We start from the raw sequence: 16,298 nt of genomic DNA on the forward strand, positions 1-16,298 counted from the left end.
AAGCACACTGAAGAGCTTTTGAACTTTGGCCTGAACTGTCTTCGAGTCTGTAAGTCTCTTGAAAGAAGTCAGGTGTGAAACACTGCCCAAAATGTTACTGCAGCTGGACCTCCTTGTTGCAGGCCAGGGGAGGTGGAGGGCTAGGAGATGATCCATTGCTATTCAGCATTCTGATCAGGTGAGCAGTAAGAAGGGCCATTGTGGCCATTGTCCCTGCTTGTAAGCTGAGCAAGGAATAATTAGCAAAAGAATTTGATGAGAAAGGAGAAGGCTAATCCAGTTTATTTCTCCAAAGAGTAAGGGAAAATATGGGTGATCTGTAATTCTGCTTTATGAGAACATTGCAAGGTGCTCATTCAGCATGCATGATTTTCTTTAAAAAGTGAACAGAAAGCAAGTCTCTTTCAATATAAAATACAAAGCTGCAATCGAAAAACACAACTCTTTAGTTTTTGAATTAGATACAATAAGAAAAAAATAAAAAAAATAAACAGAAAAAACCCCCCACATTTCAAAGCCAGTTAAAATATTGTGAAGTACTTCTCCAAACATTGCAAAGTATATTTGGCCAGGAGAAAGTGCCATTTTCAACAGTGAGAAAAGGCAGTAAAAATGTCATATTACTTCCCAAAGTTTATTTTCACTTTTTTTTTTTTTCTATCTCAATTTTAAAAGACAAAAGAAATCAGAGCATTGGCAGATAGTTAACTTAGAGACTTGTCACTTCACTTTTTACTATAACTTTAGGAAAAAAATATGGAATAAACTCTGAAAATAAGACATATCTGAGCAATCACAGATGGTATTCCAAAGACTTCCATCCAACACCCTGCATGTAAGCCCAGACATTATGTGTGCTCCCGCCAGCAGCAATTTGCCCAAGTGCTTATGCATAGCACTGCTGTATATTGTAGCCATGTTTGGATAATAAATCATAAATAAAAACACTGGCTTCACCATTAGCATGTGTTAGAGGATAAAAGTAGGAAAATGAAATCTTCTTTTTGACTGTCATTAAATTAGAGGTGAACTGAGCAATAAAGCTTGAGTGTAATTAATAAGTGACTTGAAGATTAAATGAAGATTACAACTCATTTAAAATCATACTGAAGAATAGACAATAATATTATCTGCCTTTGATATCACAATGCTATAAAAAGCTACCTGAAAGAGGCACTACAGTTAATTTCTCTGTAGAGCGGGAGAAAAAAATATGATTTAGTATAATTAGAACAATTTATTATGAATCTTTGCACATTTAGAAGTGAAACTTGTTATTCTGTTTTCATATCCATTTTATCCTTAAAAGCATTTTCTCTAAAGATATTGCAATTTACACTATGTGTGAGAGCATAGTCCCATTTACAAAAGGAAACAAAGGTATGTGTTATTACAGAGATCTGCCAAGGCATGTTGAATGTTTTCTTCACAATGCAAAACAGCTGCATTTTACTCTGAGTTACCTTGAGAATGGCTGAATGGCTACTCACAATAAAAGTTTCAATAGAAGCATCTTAGGATTTTTGAAAGGGCACTCATACAATTAGCTTTTCAATTCCAAGGGTGTTAATAAAATCAAAAAGCCATGGTGCCACATTCTTGCAGACAAGTGGGCAAAACTCACTTTTACATACTAATCTTATCAGCTCATCTTATTCCAACAGAAGACTATGTATTTTGGTAAAGAGCTGAAGTTTTTTTTAAAATCACATGCTCTACACTGAAGAACTAACTTCATTAACCCCGCTTAGTGGAGATTTAAAAATTTGGTCTCATGAAATGGATATCAGCCATTAGGTGAATATTAGACAATATGTGCTCAGCAGTACTCCAATCTAATAGCTGCCCCAGCTGAATCAGTATAATGCTTCCTTTTCACTGTGTTATCTCTTCAGTAATATTACATTATTATGGCCAGATCATCAAAGAGTAGAAACTGGCAGAGCACTATTGATTTCAGGAGAGCTATACTAACTTGCACCAGCTGAGATCCTGGCTTTCTTAACACAAATGCATTGTAAACTTAAAACCATAGCTAGAATTGCATGGATCAGCTAGGTGTAGACATTACAAAAAGTACCAGAACAATGTCAAGAAATACATATGATGAGGTTTACAGTGAAAAACAGACAGAGCAGATCAGGAAGGTGCTGTTTTAAATACAGGGGCCATAGTTGGAATGGCTGAATGCTGTTTCAGATTGCTCAAAAATATTATCTTCAGATAAAAAGACTGATTCAAAGTCACATTCACCTGCAGCAACAAATTACAAAGCAAGCAGCAAGCATCATTGATGCAGATCATTCAAACAATAAACACAACTAAAACTACCTGAATGCCATTCAAATACAGAGAATTAGCCTCTATTCTATTGATATGGAAGAATTTAAATACAGACATTCAAAAGAAAAGTTGCCAACACTTTTTTAAATGAAAGTGTACACTATGCAATTTCAGAAGATGTCTCCATTTCCATACTAATTTTGAGTGATTTCGTGGAACTCACACAGTTGCAATGTCATTCAGATTAGTATAGAGCGCTCAAACCCTTCCTGAAATAAGCAATATTGTTCAGCTTCCTCTGTGATCTATTCTAGCACCTTTTCCCACCTTAATACTCAGTTCTGCAGAAATTTCTCTGGTGCCCTCAACTGACAACTCATATGTGTCAACACATTAACGCACAAATTCCTGTCACTACTGCTGGGCCTTTAAATAAACTCTGTGAAGTTGGTGGGCAGATTTCTAAAATGCTGGATTTCTCATTATAAGTTTCACTCATCACAGACTTTGTTACACAAAACTCTTTACTGGATATAGATGAGATTTGTATTTTGATATTACAACATGATCACTGTTTTGAAAATGTGCTATATACACAAATAGCAGTAGTTATGAAAAAGTTATTAGTATAATTTTGGGTCTCCAGTCTCAAATTTGAATCACATAATCCTGGGTGACAGGATTCTTCCAGCCTTTTGCAACTTCCCTTGTACAGCTAAAATAGCAGAACATATTGAATACAACTGTTAAGATCACACATATCAAGATCAGCAGGTGAGGCAAAAAGCCAAAATATCAATCAGAACCACAGCAGCCACATAGCAAAAGCATGGCCAGAACTTTTCAAGGTTTGCTTTTTAAAAAAAGTAGGCTATTGTACTGGGAATATTGTACTGCTCCAAGTTTCTGTATTTAAGCTATATTTTTGGAAGTGCAAGGAACATACTCATATAGACTTACACATACATAACATAACAACCCCAAAAAGCCCAGAAGCCAGCACAAATAATAATCCTTCATCCTTCTACACACAGACATCAGAAGGATTTGGCATCAGCTGTTACCAAAAAGTTCAGCTCAGAATGCCCACATCTTAACAGACATACAGGTCAGTTTGGTTTTGCAGTTTTCTGGTTTGTTTTGGTGGGGTTTATTTTTCTTTTTCTTAAGGCAAGGAGCTTTTCAGCACAAACACAGATGTTTTTCAAATATCCCTAAGAAAGGGTTTGTTATGATTTTACTCAGGTATACTAGGCTCAGTATTTTGAACCTTGGCTATTTATTCCTTCCTTTAAATAAATATACTTCTGTCTTGAAAAGAGCAGATGAAGTCAACTGGTTTAAATGTTTCTCATTTCCATGCAGCATATACAGTATGATAAGCAGTTAAAGCTAAAATTAATATTTGGTATGTCAACAACATCTCTTTCCCTGCCAAATACTTCAAAGTCCAACAAAACAAGAAAATTTAAATGGGTTCCAAGTTGTAAATATCTTGGGACAAGGTCAAACAAGGTGGCAAATATTTGTGTGTACTACACACTTCCACCTGATGAAAAACAAACAAGTGTGGATTTTTATTTTTTTGTCAATGCAGTAGTAAAGGGCAAATGTGGAAATCCATCCTATGCACAAATATTTCTAGCATTAAAAAAATCGATGTTTCTTTAACCACTATTCCAAGGCTCCTTTACGGTTAGTTCAATACTTACTGATGTGCTGACCTACCTAATCTGATGTCTTGTCCACCTCCAAAATGAAGACAGGCAAGGCTATATGCAGTCTTTTAGTTCTCAGATTCTGGGAAAGATCTATACCCCATTAAAGTCCACAATAGTAACAGCACCTTCAATAGCAGGGTGAATATTGACATGCTTTAGGAGAAGCTCTTGTGTATGCCAACATAACACTGGGAGGGACTGCATCATGTCCAAAAAAATTCAGGCCATAAGTTTTTTTAACAACATAGCAAAACCTCAATTTCTAAGATATCTAGTACAAGTGGAGGCATCCAACAAAGGAAACTAGTCAGTGCCTGTTGTGTGATCTATGGTTCAAAGAGCTATTTATTCAGCAGACATAAAACAAAACTCCAGATTCATGATCCACTGGTAAAACTACACTGCAACAAATACAATTCTTGCCTGAAGTAGGACAAAGCTGAGCCTCAAAATCTTTTGAAGCATAACAGCTTCTACAGGATAAATAATTTATAAAGTGGTGGACAAAATATTACGAAATAATAATGTTCAGTATGCCCACAGATCATGCAGCTAAACCAGGTGAGTTTAGCTGTGCCTGAATACAACACCTCCAGAAAAGAGCAGGAGTTGCAGAAGTGTTACTGTGAATCTGTTCATACTCAAGATCTTTGCTTCAAGTCAGGTTCCATATTCACAGTAAGTTAACCACACCTGAGTTAACCTTTCTTCAATTAATTAATCTTAATCAAGACACAACATTGGCAAACTTTAAGAAATTGGTTTTAAAAATAAATTTTATGATCAAAAGCTGCAGAATTAGATTAGATTATTAAATTATTAGAGGAACTAATGTACCAGAAGAAAAAAAATTATTTTATGAACTGCCAAATTTTGCTAATTATAGCTGTTTTGTTTACTCCCTTTCAGTTGGTTAACTCAAAAGAAAATTATTAGAACATTCAGCATCAAGGTTTCATGCTAGACCAAACTCAAGTTTGAGTTAATACACAGAGAATAAATGGAGTCTGTGTTCAAGGACAGCAGGCTTTAAGTAATGAGGCAGTATCTCTAAAGAGAATCCTAAACAAAGTCAAAGGTATCTTCATGTAATCCTGACCAACACCATACTGGTAAAAATTACACACTATATGTTATGCTAAGCCTTTCAATCTGTATCAAAGCAGAGAAGAAATAGCCTGCTGAACAAGTTGTCTAATGTGTTTCAATGAAAGCCGAATCAAAGACATGGGGCACTTGTGGAGCTCTTTCCTAATGCCTAGCAGACACCAAAAACCACATAAATCTCTGCTGAACCAGAACCACCTGCTGGCATGCATGTCCTCGCTGTCCCTGGGACATGGCAACCAGTAACAGCCACCTGGGGCTGGTGAGCAAAGAGAGGAGGCACACTGAAACAGCTGGTTTTACACATCCACCCCAAAAGGCACCCCCAAGGCTAGCACCTTTCAGCAGAAGGGCAGCAATGCCAGCAGCAGCTGCCCTCTTCAGAAAGCTGTGCCTGGACAAAGGCATGGTGCAGAATGGGTTAGCAAACTCAGCTTGTCTGGCCATACCCCATAGCTCAAGCTAAACGCAAAATCCCATTTACTAATTGCCAAAGTAAGAGGACAACCCTCCATGTGAATGGTCTGACAGGCAATTACATTTAATTTTCAAACACAGCACAAGACCACACATGTAGAGAGAAACAAATTACAGGTAATTTGGATTTACTGTAGCCAACTCACAAAACACAAACAGACTAAACCCCCATAGCAAGCAACACAGCTAGGCCCAGCTAAACTACATGTGTCATGTTTAATCATTTAGCAAAAATTGGTAATTCATTTCTCAATAGAGACCGTGATAACTATTGGCAAGGTGTCCAAGATACGTTTATGTGATACAGTTTCACTTTGGCATGAAAAAGAAACTGAGCTCTGCTGCATCATTCTGGTTACAGTACAACCCAGACTCTAAACTGCTTCTGGATGATCAAAACATCATGATCTTACTGCAGCTGCAAAATGCTAAACACAAACCAACAGTGCCAGACTTATAAATAGAATTTTATAATTCTATTTATAAGTCCATATTCCATATGTATTCCAAATTTTATGTCCATTAATAGCTGACTTCCCTGCATTTACAGGAAGATTAATAAAATCATCCTGATACTACCCTGACAGGAAAAGGCTCTTTATTTTTTTCAAACAATCTGTTTACAAGTACTATCCTGTAGTGAGGGAAGTTGCATGTACATTTGTCTGAAACTATGTGATGGCAGTTTCATTTGAAATTACATATTTTCTTGGATTCACTTTACTGTTTCTAGTTGGAAGAGTCCTCCTCTGCAGAGGGCAGAGAACTTTAAATTTGGTCAATACATGTGTACCATTTGAAATCAATATCTATAGAAGATATATTAACCTTCACTTGAAAAATGCCAGTAAATAGAACCAATTATCAAATTAATTTCTCTTTTATATTCATGCAATAGGAATAGTCATTGTCAATATAAGCAATCCATTAAGTGAATGACTAGTAGCTGAAAAGATTTAATCTTTAGAGCATAGGAAATCTATAAAAGCTGCAAAGTCAACAATATCTGCTGTCCACAGAAATCCATTACTTTTAGGGAGACAGCTATTCCACAAAGTAGCAGCCTCATACAAGCATTCTAGTTCACTTTATTAATTAATGAAATCGAGCTTGAGATATTTATGGTGTCCCTAAACTGTGTTCTAAAATGGGATATAAAGTAACAGGCTACAGAAATAATAACCCCTAGTTTTGAAATGGCTAATACATAGTGCTTAGATTTCTTGGTAGGGTCAGTGACATCCCCTAATTTTAGATCATTAGTCTTGTTTTTCCAAGTGTTTTGTGACAAAAATGTTGGACTGATGACAATAGTGCTGGTGCCAGTATTGGGGAGAGAGAGAGAGTCCAAGCTACAGCAGATATAGCTACTGTTATTCACCCTCTCAACACTACTGACCTAAACCTACCAGCCAGTGAGAGGCCTCTCTACAAGGACTTTCTTCATTTCTCTGGTTTAGTGGAGAGCATTTCAAATTTTTACCAATACTGAAGAGAGAGAAAAGAATGAGATTTTTCTCTTAGTTTCTGTAAGTAATCAGCTGTCAAGTGCTACTGATTCTGCTACACCAAATGCAACTGAGCAGCATTTACCCAACATTATAAAAAGTCGTGGTTCTCAAGGAAGATGCTTCATATATGCTCACAGCTTTAAATAGTTTTAAAGCTCTCTTCACTATAAAAGAACTGCAGTGCTGCTTACTAGAGGAGTCTTTAGAGTGACTGAAGCATGAAGACTGGGCTCTTGCATTGTAATGAGTTATTCTGTACCAGCAATAACAGCTAAATAAAAATCACCCATGAGCCTGAGGACAAAGGATGGGGAAAACAACTCTCCTCTTCTGCACAGTACTAAACAAAATTCCTTCTGGGAAATCAGCCAGTATTTCCAATTGTGCCTACCTGCAGTAAGGACTCACATTTTTGAGTTGCTGAGCAAGCATAATTGCCTTTGAGTCATCAAGAACAAAAGGTGCTTAGCATTCCACAAAATAAAGACCTAGCCTGCATTTAACAAGTGCAGAGTACCTGCATTTCCTATTGTTTTATTGGAAAAACCCTTATGAAACCATAATATCAGAAGTCAAAAAAAGGGGAAAGGACACGCCCTGTCCCTCCTCAGGTGCACCTAAACATGTACTCACATTCTAGTAATGGATCAGACACTACTGCCCAAGACTGCAATATTATACTAAAATCTCCAAAGACCACAGGTATTTCCTATTGGAATCTGGAATCAGTGACAAGGTTATTTCTTTTGATTTCACCATTATGATTACAACAGAAGTCTCCACTGTGAGCCAGACAACACTACAACTGGTTTCTAGAAACAGCCACAGTAAATAAGCAGGTAAATGACTGATACCAGTTTCTAGAGAAATAGTCTTGTCCTCAGACCTGAACCTAAGCACTACCACAGGTGAATTAGAGCTGAAAAGAAACATATTCATAAATAGGGAGAAAAAGATGTGAAAGCTGATCACTACTTCTCACCTTGGGGTTTTGTCTGAACAGAACAAGGCTCAGATTGCAGACGGTTACATACAAAACAGCTCTACAAATACAGCACACTTTTTGATGTCCCACGTTTAGGAAAAGCAACTTTCCTATTTCATGCAGTTGACTAAAGTTTAGTTCATAAGTTTAATCAGACTGTGTTCACAGTTTTTTCTAAGACTCCCATACTTCTTTTACTTTGATTTGTACTGTGCAGTAGATCACAAAAAATATTTATCTGAGATGTGGTTATAATATGCATTTTAGTTTATGAGATATTACACTGCACCAAGAAGTAATGATTTCATGAATAAACTTAAGTTTTCCTCACAAATGAACTGAATGCAAAGACACTTTTCCTCTTATTATTATATTTCCAGTATCAGATTTTTGTGTAAATGCTCCATCATTGAGTTCCGGATACATGATCCTCCTACAGAGAAATTACTTATTAGGATTGTTTAAGAGAAATTAAAAACTTAATCAAAAAATTTAAAAGGAGTATTTGGAGATCCTGCTGCACTGGAACTGTTTGCCCTCATAGGTAGAAGGCAGATACAGACTGATGAGGTACACTCAATTCAGCTCTTACTAACACGTAAGAAGGAAGAAAAACATGACCAAAACAAAAAGTCAGTTATCAGAAGCACCTAAAATTCCAGTGCTGAAAGTGTATGACTAATGCCTTGAAAGGAAAATGGAATAGGATCTCCTTACTCTCTCACTGCAGAGATAATTGAACATAGCATGTGAAAAGAGACACTGTAATAGCAATTATTAACTCTGTATTTTAAAACCTTCAAAAAATAACACAACAGCCTTATTCTATTTGCGTCAAAGACAAATGTTTGAGCTATTTCAGATTGTTTGACCCACTCTTCCATACATATATTGACACACATCATAGCAAAAGCTGTATTAGGCCTGTGGGAATTACAGCTCCCTTCCTGCAGCTTATAACCATCTTTGATGTAGGCAGAATTTTCTCTTTATAAAAAGTTGCACAAATAGAATGGGTCTATTTTATACACAATTGGATCAGCAAGATGGCCCCTTCCCAGTAGTTCCAAGAATATCATGTTTATTTTGTGAACCATAACTGCATAAATACTGAAAATGCCAAAAGTATCATGAAGTGAAACATAATATTTAAGTACAATAATCTGTAGAAACATAATGTATCAAATACAAGTTTTTTAAGAGTTAGGGCTTGAAAAATTCCAACTTGTACTTTTTTAGCTATGTTGAGGACAACCAATTGAAGTGTCCCAGTGGTGCTGTGGTGGCCTTTACAAACAACACGTAGTGGAGCATGCAGCACTAAGTCTGATAGCTGATTTGGCTCTCAGCACTGCAAGACTCCAGCCTTGGCTCACATCTGTCAGGAAACATAAGCCTGTAAGAACTAGCACAGATCCTACTTGACCTTCCTTCTGGCCCCAGCAGCCTCTCAGCCTCAGTCCTTCTACAGATACTGACTCTTGTTTACATTCACTGTAGGAAGAGAATTACCTTATAAGCCAAAGTTCTTCAATATTTGGACTGACATTGTCCTGGGAATAATTAAGGAATATCTGATAGAAATTAAGGTATATTAAGGTATATCCGATAGACATAATTAAGGTATGTCTGATAGAAAACTACAGCCAAAAATTTGTTCAGTGCTCCATAAGCCAGATTCTTACCATTACTGATATAAGGTGTTTTGTAATTCAACAGCTACAGCAAATAATTTCTATGTGCTCATTCACTGAGCTACAATGTTTTAAGACAATACACTCACAAATGCATTGTCTTGAAAATGTTTTAGGCATGGCTGATTTGCCTAATAGTATGATTTTAATATTATTCATTACGTGGGGGACCCACACACATTCAGTTTGCTGCGTCCTGCTGTGAACATGCAGCTGAGCCCTGGTAACTCACCATCTGCATACACCTGGAAAATGTGAAATAACATGCAGTGTCTTCTACTATTTTCCAGATAGCTACTCAAAAAAATGAGCATACTGCAGTCCATGTTTTACCTTGCAGTTGTTAGGAGAACACACATAGCTCCTGCTGCTTAGCTGGCACAGAACAATTTGTGGAGGTGAGGTATCTTGGGATTATTTGCACACTATAACTTTTCCCTGTGAGTGCACTTGTTTGCTAAACATTACTAGATCTCTACTTTGATAAATATTACTCCATTATTTAAATTTAAATAAATTGCCCTTTTTAGACAATCACTTTCCAAGTGCAAGTTCCATAGGCTGCTCAGCTTTCAAGAAACACTTCCCTCTCAGATCCAAAAAGTCTGTGGTGGAAGACCAAACACACACCTAATGAAGGCCTTTCTATAGGAACAGAGCTGAAATAATCATCATTTCTACCCACAGAAATACAAGTATCAGGATTCAGCTCTCTCAGCAGACACATCCCGTGGTAATGAGTTCACAAGTTGGCCTTTAACACCTGCATTTATTTTCAGTACCTTGAGTACTCCTTTCCTAGAGACTGACAGACTGCAGACTCACAAGGCAAAAATTGCCAGTGAAAACTTCAATAATTCTTGCCAAACCAGTCTCTCATCTACTACACACTATTCCTGGCTTCCTCTTGCTAAATTGCTCTGCAGACAGTCTTCAAGCCAACAGAATGATTCTTTCCCATTGCTTCATGGAATCAATGCTGCCATAAAAAGTATGTAGGTTACAGTTACATTGATTGCAATTATAATAATATTCCTATCTTTACTGAACCTTGTTAATCAGGCTGAGCAAGATTTTAGAGCAATAAAAGCCATCTCTAAAGACTAAGAAAAAAAAGCTGGTTTTACTCCCAGCACTATTTCTATAAATGCCAAATAACCAGCACTTCACACAAGATGTCACACACAAGGAGAAGAGTGCAAGGAAGCTGATGTGGAAGTGGCTGTAGCACCTCTGCTAGTGACTATTTAATGCAATGTACAGCCTAACATCAAGGCCAAAGCCTGCTAAACTTAAATGCTATACAGCAAGAGCACATCTATGCAAATAAAATTGTAAGACAGAAGTTGCAATTCAGTCAGTGTGTTCTTGGAGGCTGGATGAAATTTTTCTCTATGGGCAGCCCTATAATTAACTTCTAGAAACTGATTTGTGTTCTCCCCGATTCATTGACTTAGAAAAGGGACGAATCTCATGTTTTTAACCACTTTTTAAAATATTTACATTTTACACAGTCAGTTTTTAGCACTTCAATCATTCAGGATGAAAAAGAAATTAAAACAGTTAGAATGGGGTGGGATTTTTCCTTTTATGGCTGGTACATTCACAGATAATCATGGAGAAGTTTAGATCTGCACTATTAGTATTCTGACAGGGTTCTCAAACATGTTGTCCCTCTCCTTGAACATGACAAACATTGTGCCACAGAGTACAGCATCAGAAAAAAACTTACAATAAAAATCAGAGAGAACAGAACCCACTCATTTGTTTTACTATTTTTTAAAAAGAGGTTTTCTTAATTGTATCCAGGAAGGAAAGCAGAACCCCAAACAAATACAGATTATATTAAACTTTTCCAGGAAAAATTCCCTTTGCTCCTGCAGAAACGTACTAAGTACATTGTTTTTGACTTTTAAGCTTCCTAGCCACTGACCATCACATTTTTAAAATGCTGACTTCTGAGGTGAGGGTTCACAACCTTGTCGACTGCTTTTGGACCTGTGCTAGGACTTTTCTGCATCTACTACCTTATTTACATTGGCCATTGGCTTTTCACCTTTCTCCACAATTTGCTTTCTCAGCTATAAGGGGAACTTACCTCTGCAAGAAAATCAAATGGGAGTTATCTCTATCTCACAAACTATTCAGGAAAAAAAAAAAAAAGTCATTTTATATACCTTGCAGTTAAAAATCCTGTGGCAGAGGTTAAGGACAAATTTCTCAAAGCATGCTCTCCTAGTTCTGGGATTCCAAGAGGCAAGAGCAAGCAGCTCTGCTCATTCAAAGGAGTGATGTATGTAGTTGAAATTAAAAGTTCTCTGCCACTTCAAGATGGGTTCACAAAAACAGAACAGCAAAATGAGAAGCTATAAACACTAAACAGTTTACTTTCTCTCACAGGCTTAACAAGGTTGCTCAGGTGCAGGTCAAGAATGGAAACCTGAATCTCAGATGTTCATTTCCATGTCTTTTTTACACCAAACTATCAGGCCAACAACCGAAGAAAGCATCCATAGAAATGCTCCCAGCAGAGCATAAATCTTACATAAAGAATCTGTTTCAGTATTGCGAAGCTGCTGGATCCAGGCAATGTGAGACACAAGGCTGGGCTTCTTCCTTTTGGTGATTCCACCTGGCAGAAGAGGAGGCAAGAGTGGGCAAAAACCCTGAGAGCTGCTTTAGCTTCTGCTAAGATCCAGCATCCCCCTTTGTCAGGATAAAGCTTTTTAGAGTATGTGATGGCAGCTTCCTTCTGACTCACCTCCTGAGTGACATTTAACTTCACAGGGGCATGTAACTCAAAATGGTAACTCCACCCTCTTGCTTTTTTTCATTTTAGGCAAAAACCATGTTGCAATAAAAATGCAAACCTTATTCCTCTATCTCCATTCCAGTAGGTAACAACTTAAAAGTCAAGAGAATGGGTTACCAATTTTTTCCTTTGCTTTGCAAAGCTTAAAATCCTTCAGAAATTCCCTAATTTCATTTTTCTCCTCTATCTATTTTAGCCATACACTTTTTGCATGCCAGATGGGTTTTCTCCAAGCTCTCACACCACTATGAAAACTGCTGCATTGTTTGTTAATTTATCACTGTATTAAAATATAATAGGTGAACCATACCTAAATAAAATGAATTATAGTTATACCTCCCATACATTCTGTACATCATGCTAAGCAAAAGCTGTGTTGTGTTAACTGTCAAGCTGAGAAATAGCTGACATTTGTTATTTTAATTGTTTACTTTGCTGAAATAAGCTTATATGAGAAGCTATGACTTTTATTAAATCTTCACTACAGCACTATTTTCACAGATTGGGAGGCAAAAACTAATTTTCAAAACTGCTTTGCCCTACAAGGTCACTGCCAACAGCTTGAATGTACATGTCAAGGAGACGTCTGCTTCAGAGATACCATTCTATGTTAAATGTGCATTATTTAAAAACTTAACGATACTTTCATTTTAAAAAGTGCTTATTCAGTAATTATGTCATTTTTAACTGGTGTTTATTAGCAAAGAATTTTATCCCCTGTGGATTGTTCTACCATTTCATAATAGCCCCCTTAAATTAGACCTCAGCATTTGCTTTAGAAATCCCAGTAAAGCATATCCATGGATGAATTCACATACAAGCTGTCTGTCACTGATCTAAATCATTACAGAATTACACAGTAAGTTTATACATTTGCTTTGCCCAAGTGTTTTGAAGTCACTGATGAGACCAGAAAATTTCTCATTTCTTTTTTCTTTGAAATGAAAAATCTTGTTCTCAGTTAATCAATTTTTTTCCATTTCAAACAAATGCAACTATGCTTGGCAAAAGAGAAAAATTCTTGGTACATTGCCCCCATGTTTCTCTGGCTGCAGTTCTCAAGTTAGCAGCTTCCCAGTCTGCACTAACACTGACTTCAGAAGAGCTTCATGTGTAAAGACATAATGTTCTGGACAGACAGACCTTTTCTTCATCTTTCCTTCCTGTTTCTTCATCTACTTTCTAACAGGATACAGTTAAAACTATGGCTGTTTATTTTTGTTTTTTATTTACATGGGTGTTTGAGGATCAGTGCATCGATTGATTTCTATGAATTATATTTCATGTTATTGAGGACTAGCCTTCCAATTAATAAAACTTGTGCTCTCAGGATTGATCTCTTGCTTCATATTTATGGAGAGATTCCCATTGACTTTGAGCTCTGAGTGCTAGAAACAACAAGCCCAAATGTATATGACTATATAGTGTAGCAGCTCACCCTGCCTCCACTCTCAAGTGATTAAAGTTTCACTGTCAAGATTAAAATAGGCCTAGAATTTTTTTTTATTTGTTAGAATATACATATTATGCTTTGAATTTTAGAAGATTGAAAGCTCTGCTTATCTACATATATATATATTTATTTAATTTTTTTTAAAGAAGGGATGATTTTTAATTTTTTTGCTGCTCAAAGTACAGTAGTAAAGTTGCCATATCCAACTTCGGTCTAAAGGATCCAAGAGCAGCACATGAAGAGAAGGAAAATAAGACCAATATTAGAGAAACAGAGAGGTTTGGGGCTAAAAAACTTTCACTGGGTCTAATACATAAAAGAAAAGCATATAGATTTGCTTGAATATAGATTTCCTTACAGACATATGCAAAGGATTGTCTCTTTCACACTTTGCTTCCTGGGCCATGAATTCTGCTCATCCTGTGTTCTCCTTTCCCATGGTCCTCAGGATTCCACACTGACCCAATGGGCCTTTCCAGCTGCTGTGAGTAGCCAAGACTGGGACATCTTTTATGTCTGCTTATAGTTTCTTTGCTTACACCTGTCTTTCTTTACACATTCCATAAAAACAACTTTCAAATTCTTCTAATTAATGCACCTTTCAGTGAACAGGATTATTCACCAGGTATTACCCAATTCCCATTTGCGGGGGAATTCTGGGTTAAAGGAGCAAGCCAGATGGTGAAAATTGTCTGACTGACCTGTAACTGCACGGCTCCACAATGTCTGTGTGGCATCCCCGTTGCACACGTTGGTGGATGAACTGCAGTGGTGACAGGTCTCACTGTTTCTGCAGGAGTCAGCTCTACTGTCCCACCTCAGGCCTGAACCTGCTGCAGCTGAGTTGAATATTTGCTGAGCCCGGGGCTGTAACCTGCTGCTGCTGCTTCTGCCTTCATCTTTTATTTGATAGCTGCCTGATGCCACCTGCCTACCCCACCTCATACAGCAACTGGGACCAGAACGCCTCCCCAGAAAGCTGGAAATATGTGTCCACCCGGTGTGTTTATAACTCCACTGATACTTTCTTGTGGAATTGAAGGAGCACAAAAATGCTTCTACCAAAGCTCAAATGGAACTGGTTTTTTTAATTCAAATATCTCTGGAAAGGTAGAGAGATCAGGTTCACAGCATATTAGGACTCATTCAGCTGAGTTAGATACACCCCAGGGGCAAAGAAGCCATAGGATTTCTCTCCAGACAAAACTGTGTGACAGTTTCATAATTTCCCATTAGAACCTTATTTATCAAATGTACTTATTGCATGGCAGCAATGCAAAGAAGGAACTCCAGAAGTTCCTCGGGATCAAGACTAAAGACTTGCTGAATCCCAGCAAACCATCTGTCCTGACCTCATCTCCACAAAACGAGGATGCACCAAAGAAAGACTGCAGCCCTGTTAAACTGGCCAGCCCAAGGAATCTCGAGGAATAGTTGTGTAATTCCTTTTCTATTTAATTCCTACAGTTTACATTCTACTATTTTCCACAAATACCACATATTATAAATTACTGAAATGACTCTGTTAATACAAAAGAATTCTGACCTCATATAAAAAAATGTCAAATGATGTTTTATTTAGATGTCTATGGCAAACTAAAATATCCCAACTTACATGGAAACACTATATTGTTGTCCATATTCATATACAGTTTGAAAAAAATAGGAATAGAAATTATAAAGATAAAATTTTCTGTGATTTGTATCAATTATAGATCTAAATTTGGAATCAGGGATGGGGTTTGAATAAATAAAAAGAAAAGGAATTTATCATGCAGGGAAACAGTTACTCTAGTCTTTTAACTTTGGTCACTGAACAACTATATGTATATATTTATTGCCTGTTAACATCTGTCAACAACAAAACAAGATTATTTCAAGAATTTTTATGAGGTATAAAAGATATTTATTGAAGTTGTGTTATTTTGTATCATTTGGAAGCTCAATTTCAGTTCCTGGCATTTTATGAAAATTCAAACTATACATCACTGGTTAGTAATAACCCCAAATACTGGGAAACAAATAATACAAACCAGCACTAAAGGAAAAGATAAGTCTAATAGCAAACAATTCTGACTTATTTTTGTATAAATACTTTGTGCTTTCTAATAGGATTAAAGGCAATATACAACATATAACCTTTCTAGTATAAAAGAGCAATCATCTTTCAAGCTTTTCTAAAAGACAACAGAGTGGTAAGAATCAAGAGTATAGATACAAACTGGATGATTACAATATAATATTCAAACTGAAGC

This window comes from Onychostruthus taczanowskii, unplaced genomic scaffold, assembly GCF_017590055.1.
Source record: "Onychostruthus taczanowskii isolate IOZ18803 unplaced genomic scaffold, ASM1759005v1 scaffold7, whole genome shotgun sequence".
In the NCBI taxonomy this organism is placed as follows: domain Eukaryota; kingdom Metazoa; phylum Chordata; class Aves; order Passeriformes; family Passeridae; genus Onychostruthus; species Onychostruthus taczanowskii.